Source organism: Convolutriloba macropyga, chromosome 6 (assembly GCF_964194025.1).
Source record: "Convolutriloba macropyga chromosome 6, txConMacr16.3, whole genome shotgun sequence".
Taxonomy (NCBI): Eukaryota; Metazoa; Xenacoelomorpha; order Acoela; family Convolutidae; genus Convolutriloba; species Convolutriloba macropyga.
In genome coordinates this window covers 14,234,402-14,249,216 of record NC_134473.1, presented here as the reverse complement: position 1 = coordinate 14,249,216, position 14,815 = coordinate 14,234,402, and positions in this window count along the sequence as shown.

The window sequence follows — 14,815 nt, the reverse complement described above, 5'->3', positions numbered from 1 at the left end:
AGCAATACAATAGAACCACTGCTTGTTACGTCAACTATCAAATATGCCTAACGATTTCGTAAAACTGTCAAACAACAAGTTATATTTTAGGACAGTTGACGTACTCTGTATTGTTCAACGTCAATTAACACTTTTGGGGTCTTCTCAATGATACCCCCCTAGTGATCAGATTAACTTTATCCCTCCCCCACTCAAGCTAAATTTACTATAATGTGGGCTATATTTTGGATGTATTTTTTACATATAATGCAAAAGACGCCAGTTTTGTTTGTAAGACAACTAAATTACCAATGAAAAAGAAATAAAATTTTAAATTTGTCAAATTCGACTGATGCTGTTGATAATCGTTATTACAACCCAAGTTTAAAAACATTAAGGCCCTAAGCGCTCGATACAGCTCTGTTTTGGTAAAAAAAAAGACAGGTACGCAAGGCAGATATCTAAATAAGCTTGATTACGTGTATGTCTTGCAGTTTTCCTGCCTTCATTAGTTCTCTTATGTCTAAGTTTTTAACCTTCATTTTCTAATTTCCTTGCCCAACAAAATCACCTACTCAAAATTCAACAATTCTTAGACTCATTCTGAAGTAATAACAAATGGTGCCTAAATTAATAGATGTAATAGATTTAATGATGTGTACTTTTTGATTTTCTTGGAAAAAAAGTGCCACACATAAAAGTTATCTAGTTTTTTTTCAAAATAAGGCCAGCATGAGTGGGTGTGAACCATTTTTCGCTACCGATTGCACTTGCCATCTCGTAACATATTGTTTCACCAAGCAATTTGACTGGGGGGTCCTAGTGTTTATTAGGGACGCACAAATGGAAGATATCCATCCAAAGATTTTTTTTCAGATGGTTTTAGGGAAAGTTTATTTGGTTTTTGACTTTTCATAGGCGAGGTGTTGTCCAGTCTTGGAGGTTTTCTAAAGTGGTTTTTGCTTCCAATTTACTCATTAATTTTTCTTTTTCTAGGCGAAACTGTGCGCCGATGTGAAGAGTTACAAAATTTTTTGTAACTTTCTACAAAATCCATATGAATTGCTAAGCGCTTTCTTGCAACTATTTTATTAATTACATTTTGTAACTTTAAAACATCTAGGTGCAATTATGATCTATATAATATGTAGGGAATTTTGAACAGTTTTCTTTGAGCAGGTTATAAGGATATTGTTACGGGTCTTTCTCTCCCCACAGCTTATTATTTATATAAAAAATAGTTCTCACCCCAAGAATTATGGTAAATAAACCATAAAATGGGGCTAAAATTTTGTGCGAGGTGGTGTCGGAAAATAACAGTTACAAGCTTAAAACTAAAATAGAGTCAGAATAGTTAATCAAAATTAAATTTTAAATTATGAAGTTTTTGCTCATGATTAATAAAATTGCTATAGATAAAGATTCATAATAAAAATAAACTGTTGTAATAGTGAGCTACTTTAACTGACGTGACAACCAGGAAATGTCAAAATTTTGAGATTCAAAAAATTTTCTTATGTTCTACGCGACAGTGATGATTCAACCTGGCTGTAATGGAAGCAGTGTTATTGGAAAACCACATCATGATCTATATTTTGTATTTTAACTCGTGACGTATTTATTTCTCGTAAGATTTTTGTGTTTCCTGATTTTTGACGTTTCATTTTTTTTCAATCAGGACCACATTTAGTTTTTTTCCCACTAAATATTCCAAATAAATTTTGCTTTGGCTGTGATAAAGGTAATATGTTAATTGTGGAATGATTTTTGGGTCAAACAACAGGGTATAAAGCCCTCACAGATAAATTGCGTCTAAAACATAAACACCTTGCATGAATTGAAGTTTTGTGACTAGTTTGTATGGAAGAGGATCCTCTGTGAGATTATGTTGTCTTTAAATACAAAATTCTTTTTGAAACCGGTGGTCCGGAATTCGAAACAAAGATACCCCTGGTGATTGATAAATTTAAAATCTTGCAAGAATCTTGCAAGAAATCTTGCAAGGGAATGCATACTTCTTCCATTTTACTTGCAAGATTCTCGCAAGAAATGAATCCATCTTGCAAGATTCTTGCAAGATTTTGAACTTACATTTACCTTTTTGTCCTGGTTAACTGGCTGCTTTTTGTGCTGTTGGTTTAGCTGAAATAGTTTATCAACTGTCAGAAAATCTTCTGAAGTCAAGTTAAAACCTGACTTTTTTGAGATTTTCCAGTATGATTTTTGTGGTTCTTTCCTCCTCCTTTTTCATTCCGGGCTTGGGACCGGCAGTGGCGGAGTTACTGAAATAAACTATAGGAGTACTGATAGCACTTACACAATTCTCTAAAACAAACAAAACGACAAACACCAGATAAATCACTAGATATAAAATATATCGCGAAAGTCGCAAATTTCCGTATGAAAACCCAACTTTTTTCCTAGGCAAGCTATAGCAAAAATTCTTTTTGTTTTAGACTCTAGCTACATAGAGGATACTCCATACCAGGTTTGGTTTGATTTGGACAACTCCTTGACCCGATGAAAAAGACCTATTTTTAAATGATGAGTCATGACATTTGGTTTTTAGTTAGTTTTAGCTACCAAAAACACATAAATAATTTTTCCGGAAATCAAAATCTTGCAAGATTCTTGCAAGATTTTGAATCCTGGCTAATTTTTTTCATTGAATTAGGCTTCGTAACTTGTTCAATAAACAATAACTTGCTTCAAAGATGTTTCCTAAAACGCTTGTACCCAGATTTATTTTTTGGCCTTGATTGATATCTTGCAAGATTCTTGCAAAAATCTTGCAAGATTTGAATCCGCTCATCACTAGGGACTTCATGGTGCAATGGTGTAGAACTAAAAACAATCTTCCCGTTGATGCCTTTTTGTTCAACATTCGTGAACAGATCACATGAGAACTTTTTTCAGCAATTGCGCTCGCAGGTCGAGGTGGCCAGACCGAAGCGACCCCTGATCAGACGAGTTTCGAGCGCACACATGTTCCCGGTGCGCTCGAATTACATGGTCTGGAAAAGGCTTCGAGCGCACTTTTGTCTGGACAATGGTCTGGAACTTGCCTGATCAGAGGCCACTTTGTTCTGGGACGGTCTGATCAGAGGTCACTTTGGTCTGGAACGGTCTGATCAGAGGCAGTTTGAAGCGCACACAAGTCTGATCAGAGGCCGATTCGAGCGCACACTAGTCTGACCAGAGACCAATTCGAGCGACATTTTTTTCAAGTATTTTTTTATTTTCTTACTGACTTTTGTTGTCTCGGGTAAGAGACAACAATAAAACAGCATTCTGATCGGAACTTCATCTGAAAATCTGATGGGTTTGATCAGAACCAAGGGGTTCAGCTGATAATAACTGCCGGTCCCCTCAAGAAAAAATTTTGAATTAAAGTAGATCAAGACGTTTTTATGCAGAACTGTCTAAGTTCATTTTTTCAGTTAAAAGCATTAAAAAATGGCATACTCAGTAATTTTTTCTGATCATTTTTTTTCGATTTACTTTCATTAACAATACTTTCAGGATTGGTTTTTTGTTAGTTGAATATAAGATTGATAAAATGATATATGAAATGAATGTATTATAACGATATTGAGAGATTTGTTCATGTTTAAAATCATTCTCTGATCAGACTATTTCGAACGCACTTTAGTCTGGACAATGGTCTGGAACTCGTCTGGACAATGGTCTGGAACTTGTCTGATCAGGGGTTACTTCGGTCTGGAACTCGCCTGATCAGAGGCGGCTTCGAGCGCACTTCGAGCGCACAATGATCTTCGAGCGCATTCTCGTCTGATCAGAGGTCACTTCGGTCTGGGACGGTCTGATCAGAGGTCCCACTTGTCTGGGACGGTCTGATCAGAGGCGATTTCGAGCGCGACCTCAACCTGGGCTGTTATTGTTGTATCTGCATCATTATGTTTGCTCGCTATATGTAAGAAATAAAACAAGTATGATTTCAAAATGATTCCAATGGGCATCAAAACACATAAAGTAGAGAAGACGCTCCAGTAGAGATCATTCCAGAACCCACAAAAACGTAGTAAAATCATTTTCACTTTAAAACAAAAAAGCAATGTTCCTTGTGGTCAAGTATTTACCTCTGGCAACACAATTAAGATAATGAAATTGTAGAGCTGCGTACAAAAATTGCGGCTAATTGGAAAAAAACATTGGAGAAACAGCATATCAGGTCTGAGTCGAGAACTAAAAAAAATCAACTAAAAAGTTTTCCAGTATGAGCGACTCACGCCAGCTTTGATTGGACTGGCTTGTGTTGAACTTAGGGTGCACCCGAACTGAAATTGGTTCTCCTCAGATCATTTTGAGTCGCGCACTGTACGGCCAGTAGATCAAGACGTTTTTATGCAGAACTCTCTAAGTTCATTTTTTCAGTTAAAAGCATAAAAAAATGGCATACTCAGTAATTTTTTCTGATCATTTTTTTTCGATTTACTTTCATTAACAATACTTTCAGGATTGGTTTTTTGTTAGTTGAATATAAGATTGATAAATTGATATATGAAATGAATGTATTATAACGATATTGAGAGATTTGTTCATGTTTAAAATCATTCTCTGATCAGACTATTTCGAACGCACTTTAGTCTGGACAATGGTCTGGAACTCGTCTGGACAATGGTCTGGAACTTGTCTGATCAGGGGTTACTTCGGTCTGGAACTCGCCTGATCAGAGGCGGCTTCGAGCGCACTTCGAGCGCACAATGATCTTCGAGCGCATTCTCGTCTGATCAGAGGTCACTTCGGTCTGGGACGGTCTGATCAGAGGTCCCACTTGTCTGGGACGGTCTGATCAGAGGCGATTTCGAGCGCGACCTCAACCTGGGCTGTTATTGTTGTATCTGGATCATTATGTTTGCTCGCTATATGTAAGAAATAAAACAAGTATGATTTCAAAATGATTCCAATGGGCATCAAAACACATAAAGTAGAGAAGACGCTCCAGTAGAGATCATTCCAGAACCCACAAAAACGTAGTAAAATCATTTTCACTTTAAAACAAAAAAGCAATGTTCCTTGTGGTCAAGTATTTACCTCTGGCAACACAATTAAGATAATGAAATTGTAGAGCTTCGTACAAAAATTGCGGCTAATTGGAAAAAAACATTGGAGAAACAGCATATCAGGTCTGAGTCGAGAACTAAAAAAAATCAACTAAAAAGTTTTCCAGTATGAGCGACTCACGCCAGCTTTGATTGGACTGGCTTGTGTCGAACACAGGGTGCACCCGAACTGAAATTGGTTCTCCTCAGATCATTTTGAGTCGCGCCCTGTACTGCCAGACCTAGCAGGGGAGCGCACTGGAGGTGTCAGCCCACTCGGTTTGCGCTCTGGTTTTCTCCGAATGACACCCCTAGCCGAGACCTGGAATTTATGAAAAGACCTATTATCTCCAGGTGAGGGGGTTAATATTGAATTAAATTAAACGGTCGAGAACTATAGTTCAATTCGAGGCTATTTCTTTCCATAAGTCCAACCAAATTCTTTTCATATGCAAAAAAGAGGCAAACTAAAAAGTTCCTACAACACCTGGCTTCGATCTCCCATCTCCCCTTCTTCTCCAATCTTACCCAATGCTTAACCAATTGCGCTACATGTCCTTAAATTTGCAGGAATTTGCAAACAAGTCATTATAACGGTCGCGAGTGTGATTCCAGGACATGTTTTTTTTTCTAGCATAATTCCAGGACGTAAGTTTTAGTTCAAGCGAAATTCTAGGTCGGCTGTTTTAGTTCCAGCCAAAGTCCAGGACATCACATTAGCTCCAGACAATTTCTTTTTATACCAAATATCTGTCGAAGACAGTCTTTTCATTCCTTAAATCTGTCGAGGACGGTCTTTTAATATTTCCAGGTCTCAACTAGGGACCTTTATACCGTCGAAGTAGCATTATTAATTGCTATTATATATTGCTTTCGGAAAAATTGATGTTATATTTTATAAATGGTTGTTTCGAGACAGAAAAATTCCTGAAACGCTTCTTACAAAAAACATACAGAGGAGTTTCTGTTTTCTTATATCTTAATTGCATACTACTAGCCGCGAGCCTAGTTAATGGGGTAGTATGTGTTCCTAAAAAATCCGACACTTACACCTATTTTGTTTTCATTTTATGCATACTACTAGCCGCGCGCCTAGTTATTGGGATACACTGAAAACACCTTCTCAAGAAAATTAAAAAGAGAAGATATGATCCCCTTTCTTTTTCTCAAAAACAAGGAAATCAAAAGCTCTCGAATAATTCCCCGCTTAAATTCGCTCACGCATATAATCCCATTAAGTTGGAAAACTCAAACGTCTCTTCTTTTTTGTCCGCGATCTCAGAAGTTGCCGAAAGAAGTCCTTTTCCCCCCTTGGTCTCAGTAGTCACCAATTGACAAGTAGAGTGTTTTCTTTGGGTCGCAGTAGTCACCAAAATAAGGATAAGCAATTCATAGCTGGCAGATAACATCCAGAAGCAAATACAAGCAGTTTAATGGTAGCCGTTGTCCTTAACTTCATAAGACTCGCAAAACGGAATATCTTGAAAGAGAGCTTCATGTAGACCCAGCATTTAAGCAACCAGTCTTCACTGCTTGCCTGTAGCTCGCGTTGTCTGGTTGCATCGCATTTTAATTTCTAAAAAAGAATTGAACTTTTTTGCAGAAGTATCATTATAGATTTAGTTTGTTCGGTTTTTAGGTTTTGTTTGTTCCTAAGATTCCACACACACACATAAAAAGGAAAACAGTTCAGTAAAAATTTTCTGGTACCTTGATTGTGATTAAACGAGACCTATAACTTGGAGGAGAATTGTTGCAAAGTCATATATGTAAAAAAATCAATTGAAAGCATTTATTTGATTCTGTTCAACAAATCAACAGTACACACGCGCGAACGCTTAGTTTTTCCTTTTTTAATCATGAGCACACTTTCTAGTCTTGAGTAGGGTTTCAAAGCCAACAGTACACACCCTGCAAACAGCTGTGTACAGATTATGCTGTCCAACCACTAAACTAATCAGACTTTAGACCACGATATGTTGAGACTATGCAGAATCTGGCCGGGCCCCGGATCAGACTTTCCTAACAATAGATAGTCCTCCACACTCAGCGGAAGAGTTGCGGTTTACCAAACGGGCTTGCTTAGCGCACTTCATGCTTGGTTAATAAACGAGCAGCTTTTGTATCTTCATTCATTTATTTTAAAGAAATTTTTTTTAACAGAGTCAGAACTTAGTGAAAAACGTCGATGTGGTCATCAGATACGAAATGACAATTAGAACAAAAACAAAAATTAAATTCAAAAAACTGTTGTACCAAGCCTGTCGTACACAATGCAATGCGAATCACTATTAGAATTTCTATTGAGTGTACTTGTGCAGCGAGTGCTTTTAACACAGTTTTGTATTTGGATTTTCTGAGCAAATCGCCTATCTGAGACTTGTCCAGGTTACTCAAATAGTAAATACGACTGACTGGAAATAAGTTAAATTGAGCAACTGTACTCGAGGTGAAGAACTAAAAGAATGAAAACAGTTATAACAGTTAGCAATTCAGAAGTCATAACAAAATGTGAACACATAATACCCAGGGCGGGAATTAGGGCAACAGACATAATGTGTGAATTAAAAGTGGTAGATACTGAACTTAAAACGTCTTTATGATACGACCTTCAGAATTAGGTACATCATTAAATAAGTACATCGTATAATAATTTTACTGCAACAAATAATATGATTATGTACAACATTTTTCCCTTTTTACTGAAAACTAAAATTGCATAAGATGAAACTTTAATAACAATGTTTTTTAAATTAATACTTTTTCACCGGTTAAATAGTTATCAACAATATATTTACTGGTTATCATAGCTAATCATCAGTAATAATATATCGAGTTTTAAAGATTCAGAGTTTTGTTTACATATCCTCCTCATCACGTGTTCGCTCATCTGGAGAACTCTGATCTGCTGGACGAATGCGGGGGTCAGTAGGCGATAGCTCTCTTATGACCGGCGAGGAGAATGCATTTGGAATTGGCTCTACTCGAGTCGCAGTGTCCACAATCGTCTGTATCACTGAAGGTTGTACAGATGCTACGTCACCTGCACGGCGTTTCTTGAGGGGTTGTACAAAGTTCGGTGGGAACGAATTGGTCGATTCACCAGAGGAATCGTTATTGCCATAACCGTAATACTTCGGGCTCTTTCGTGTCCGTTTTGTTGTACGTGGAAGAACTTGGCGCATTGCTTCTACTGGTGCCGAAGTAGAGGGTATAATCAATTCCGTACGTTGGCCTGTTGGGGAACGTGCAATTATTAATTCAGAAGTAAAATTTTGTTGACCGCGTTGATTTCTGGCTGTGATGTTGTCTCTGGCGGTACGAGGTTTGCCGGCACTTTTGGCATTTGTACTTGCATCGCGCGAGAAATATTCGATTTGTGGGATGAGACTCCGCTTCCCGTGTCACGTTTACGATGTTTCATCTTTCTATCGTCTTTGTGAATTCGTGTGAATTCTTTGGTATGGCTCACAATTTTGGCCTCCGTTGATTTATTGTGTACACGTGGCCCTCTATGATTTACATAATCTATCAATAGTATTTTTCGCTCATCGCGGGTGCCGAATTTGGCGATATCGCTGTTCCTGACCGTGACTTCCAGCTTCCCAGGTTCACGAATCACAGATGTATACTGGTCAGTCTCTTGCACCACAGATCCTGGGGCTAACACTTCGTAAAGCACGTAGAGGTTCTTTTTCGAGCGTCTATTGGGATGTTTCTTACGAGCAATGTTGAGTTGCATTGTGTTTTCCTTGAGGGGTATAGGACGATGTGCTTTCGTTGTGTGCAGGAAACGTGACTCATTGTTTTCTGCCAGCCGTTCGCGTGAATGAGCGTCCTTTGTGGCCTTGCACATATTCTTTTCAATTTCATTGTCACTACGATTATGCGCCCAATGTTCTTCTGGTAACAACTCATTGGGTGTGACCTTCTCTTCGTCTAAATAATGATTTAAAAATTTTTCATAACTTAAATCAGAAGAATGTGGTTTATTAGATATGTTGCTAAGCGGAGTATTGGCTTTTCGCCCAAAGTCTGAATCGAATGGCGAAAGCTTAGTAGTTTTATGTTTACATTTGCGGAGCTGGTAGACGATTGATTTTAATGCTGCTTTAATGGTGAACAAATTTAATTCTTTATTTGCTTCTTTTATACAAGCCAAGCCTTGTTTAATTGTACCAATTAATCGTTCTACTAAACCTATTGCTCGATGATCTTTGCTGGAGCTGGTTTTAGAGTGATATTATTTTTCATACAAAATTTTTTACTTTGTTCAATATGAGGCAGCGAGCTTATTCTATTCGTAATGAACGAGGAACTCCATGAATATGTATATAATTATCTAAAAAATTAATGACATTGGAAGCATTTGCATTATCAAAATTTTCAGCAGAAGGATATTTTATAAATTTATCAACACATGTCAAAAAGTAAAATTCATGATCTTTCTCATTATTTATAGGTCCTGCAAAATCTATTTGTGTCGCTTGGTTTGGGACTATACATGGTTTATGTGCTTGGAATTGCTTTGCAGGAACTATAGTTTTTAAACTTTTACCGATGGCAGTGCAAGGTTTGCACTCTATTGCTCGGACCAAGAGGTCGCGGCTCATGCATGGCCACCTGGGCCATACATATCATCCCCCAGCTACCCGGTTGACTGGCGTGAAGGTCTTCGATAAGCGCATCCTTTAGGGCGTTGGGATGGCCACCTTCTCCTCCATGCACACACAACCCCGTGCTTACGTGCAGGTCCCGCCAGAAGCTGTGCAGTTAGGGGTTCAATGCTTTTAATCGTGCCTCGTCAGAGCGGATGATGCAGTCTCTGACTTCTTCGAGCACTGCATCTTTGCTCGTTAGGGATGCTATTAGTCCTTTGTTAAAGACCTTGCCAACTACTTTGTCATAAGAAAGGATTTGAGGGCTATCGGTGAGCGGGTTGCTGATATTTGAATGCGTTGAGGATTGGCGAGGCGTGTTTGGGGTAGTTTTGTCCGTGAAGGAACGCGCGGCAAAGTTGGGCTTGAACGAGTTGAGGTTGATTTGCCTCTCATTGCGGACACTTGTTGGCTCATTTTTGTTGAGATTGTTGAGTTTTCATTTAAATTAATTGAAGAGGAGGAAAACAACTGAAATTCAGATTGAGTTTGGGCAAAACGCGACTTTTTATTGATTACCAATTGGGCACGTGAATTATTTAAGGTATGTCACTTTTGATTGCTAATTAAGGAAGAAATTTGAGGCTTATTTGTGATTGACAAGTTAAAGTGGCTTAATTCAGTGAATTGATGCCGGTTTCGGTAAGCGAGTGACGCCTTTCCGGTTTTTTGTGTCTGAAATAGTGCTATTTGAGGCTCAATTTGGAGTGGTGTATTTATTGTATTTGTTTTATGCGACGCGAGTTTGGATTTAATTTGGTGATTACTAGTGTGAGTTGCAAATAAGGCATTTGAGTTATGCGAAATAAATGACTGGTTAAATAAGAGAGGATTATGCCCGACGAGTGTTAATTTATTAAGAGTAAAGCGCACTCGCGGGTCAAAATCACAAACAGAAATATTATGATTGAGAGTATTCGATTTCGAAGAATGGAATTCCTGGGCAAGTGCTTATTGATTTTGACTTAAATGTACTCGCGGTGCGAGTGTGCTATCAAATTTTGTACAATTAATGTGGGTGGAACTTTGATTAGGCTTTTGCTTGGCGAGTGTTGAATTATTGTGTGTTAAGCGTACGCGCATTGCATGTTCCTTATCCGAATTAATAGTGTTAGAAGGGAGCAGATTAGAATGATACATTTGGGTAGCGAGTGCTGAATTATTATCTGTTAAGCGTACGCGCGTTGCGGGATCACTAATAAAAATAGGTTTTTGTTTCAAGGGTAATTTTGAACTAGAACGTTGCGGAGCAGGTGACATATTGTCTTTTATTAGTAATTTAGGTTTAGCAAAATTTATATTCAATAATTGTTTGTTATGTTGTGTGCCAGATTTTTTTAAATCAGATTTATTATCGTGATAAAATTTATTAAGTAAAACAGCGGAAAAATTTTTTTCTTGATGAAGTTCTTTTGCATCAGTATGTATACGTGATAATGCAGGTAATAAAAATTCTTTGTCATATTTAGAAATAATTTTGCCGGTTCTATTTTAAATTGATAGGGTAAAAGTCGATCAACCCATAGTGATAAACAACTGTTATAGCTTTTGTTTGATCTGTGTTCTTTTGAAATTGAAAAACGAGCTCGGTGATCAGTTATGATAGAAATTTCTTTGCCATAAAGGTAAATCTTAAAATATTCTATGGACCAAACTACTCCAAGGAGTTCAAGTTCATTGATGCTATAACGTTCTTTATTACTATTAAAAAAACTAGATGCAAAAGAAATCGGTTTCCAATCATCAACTGTCAATTCTTCCAATGCTGCTTCAAGGCCGGAGCGAGAAGGATCACATTTTAAACGTGTTTCGAGTTGCGGATTACAATGAATGTTTTCGGTGTGATTCGCGATTCGTGTTTTTATAGCATTAAAATGTATAGTGTAATCGTCAGTCCAGATGTATTTTGTAGATTTTTGAAGAAGGGGTCTTAGAGGATGGCAAAGTTGAGCTAGATTGCGAATGAATTTACTAATGTAATGAACCGAACCAAGGAATGAGCGTAATTTTTAAGTGTGTTAGGTGGTTGCATTGAACGGATTGCCGAAGTTTTAATTTCTAGAGATGATGTCCCTGATTGGGTAACATTATATCCCAACCATGAAATTTCTTTCTTCACGAAATGACATTTAGGAAGATTGATACGAAGGTTATCCGCGTCCAGTTTTTTAAGACAATTTACTACAAGATTAATATTTATTTCTTACAATCAATATGTCGTCTAAAAAACAAAATGTTTTTAAGACCAATAGCGTATAATCCATCGCCTTCAGAAACTCTGCAGGCATGTCTTTAAGTCCATAAAACCCTGTTTTAAATCGGTAAGAGCCTCTCATATCGCCACTGACGATATTAAAATTACAATGTTTGGCTGTCTCAGGGTGAAGATTCAGTTGGCTATACAAGTAATTAAGGTCTATAGTAGAAAAAAAGATTTTTTTCGCTGGTTCTGTTTTGTAACCTGTAATTATTTGCGATATGGAGTCCATAATTTTTTAAATATTTGGTATTTGATATTTATTTTTATGTATGGATTTGTTAAGAATATTATTTTATTGGCTAATCCAAGGCTAATATTATTGTCTGGTCTCTTTTAACTGTAATAATTATAGGAGAAATAAAATTTTGATCAGAACAATTATTAAGTTTTTCTATGTGTCCTTCTTCAAGAAGTTTTTTAATTTCACTGTAAACTCGGTCTTGTAAATTAATGGGTACTTTTCTACACCTTTGATGTTTGGGATAGAAATTTTTGTGAAATTTAGATTTAACAATGTGAATTTTTGATCTGCCAATGCGTGAAATAAGTTGAGGAAAATGATTTGCTTTGCGTGTGTTAATTGGACATTGAGTTGTGATAGTGTTGACCATATTATCTTCATTTGAACAAAGATTTTGAGTGATTGAAATTCCCAGGACTTCAAATAAATATCTGCCAATCAGTGATTTTTTGTCCCTCTTTAACAACCACAAATTCGGCGTCTTCGATCTGACACCCATTGCTTTCTATCAGTGCTTGCATCATTCCAATGACAGGTATTGGTTCATTAGCAAAGGTCTTGAGGTCTTGAGCAGGTGCTGTTGTCCGCCGTCGTGCAAGAGTAGAATTGTTGACTACTTCCGTAGCGAGGGATTCATTCAAAACTCTACACACGCTGCCGGAGTCAATAAGGAGTCCTACTTTGGTATTTCCGATCTGTAAATCTTTATTTTTCGGATTGATTTGAATTGTGTTACTAGCAATGCTAGCTACCATATTATCATCTGAACTATCATAATGGGATTCATATTGAGGTTTGTAATTTTTATTTTGGATCGCATGGACAGAATGTTCAGTTGTAATTTCCTCAATTGAGTTAACATTTGAGCGATTGGGCTTAGTGGATGAAGACTTTGGCTAACGGCATACTCGTAAAAGTTATTGCACGTCTTGCCTTTTGCAAAAAATTTGCTCTTGTGATTTGCAGACCAAGTTAGGCCAAAATTACGGCATAGTTGGTTTGACTGTCGAGTAGAAGTGGGGGTATTTGGTCGTTGACTAGATTGGCGAAGACCTTTGTGGAATTATAGCATTGACATGCGATGCGGGTTGTGTGTTTGAAATCTGTAACCGATTCCGTTATCCGAGTTCCATGTTAATGGCCAAACGTAAGGTTTGGAGTGGTTCGAGAGTTTCTCTAACTAATTGTCTTTGAAATTCAGGATCTTGCCTATTTGCAAAAAAAAGATCTCTGATCAGTGTATCTTCTTGATTTCCAAGATGTCAATTCTCGGACAATTCTTAAATTTGCCAAAGAAATGTTCGATAGATTCTCTGACACTTGTCTACATTACTCAGATAGTAAACGCGAGGTGCAAGTGTACTCGAGGTGCCAAACTAAGAGAATGAAAAGTGATAACAGTTAGCAATTCAGATGTCATAACTAGATTTGAACACATATTTCCCAGGGCGGGAGTTTGGGCAACAGACATAATGTTTGAATTAAAAGTGATAGATACTGAACTTAAAATGACTTTATGATACGGCCTTCAGAATTAGGTACAACATTAAATAAATACATCGTATAATAATTTTACTGCACCAAATAAAATTAATATTAACTCTTTTTTCCAGTAACTTCAAACTTAGACGTGCTCTTTTAACAAATGATTAGACTAGAGATATGTTTTAAGACATAATTTTTGCGACCATCGGCCTTGATCAAAAGCACATAAAACCTTCTGAGTTTAACTTAATTTTTTTTTTGAAACCGAGGGGGGCATGAGCACACCCCAGGACTAAAATCCAAGACTAAATCCCGTCACCCAGAGGAAGAGTTTTCTATAGCAGACCAGCCAACCAAAGACGACGAGTTCTTTTTTTCAAGGGTTTTCAGACGTCACTCGACTAAGAAGGCCTAACATTTTGTTGGTTACAGACGTCACCATGAGATGATCGCCCGAGGTTCCAGACGTCACATCAGGACGTCCATTGCCAGGTTAGATGTGTCCAAAAAACTTGATTTTTTTGTGACAATGAATCTCAAACATACAAACATTGTCCCCAACAAGCTTTGTTTGATGGCTTATGAAAAAAATAGCCATGAGAAACTACAAGTCAGCAAATGACGATAAAAACACAAATTGCCCAAAAATAAGATCTAGCGTTTTTTTTACACCGGAAAAATTCAAAAACATTTTTTTTAATTTGTCGCAAAAAATCTACATGAAAGTAAATATTTTAGTTGAATATAACACTTTATTTGGACCTTGAACCTTTATTTTGGTTGAACTCCTCATGTAAAATTTTTGCTCAAGAATCGAAAAAGTCGCAAAAGTGCCTTTTTGAGCGTCAAAGATCAAAAAGGGTTTTTCTAACATTTTCAAGAAAACTTTTTAATAAATCCAAAAATCTCATTGATTAGCTCGCCTGGGTTTGTCAGAAAACAAGCTTCATCATCAGTTTTTCGGCTTTGCATTTTCCAAAGAGGCAACTCAATTCTGACAATAATTGCTTCTTTGGCTCGAAAAATTCAAAAGACGTTTTCCTAACGTTTTGAATGAAACATTTAATAGAGCCGCTAAAACTTAATTAATCGCCCCCTGGGTTTGTTAGAAAACAAGCTTAAAAGTCAG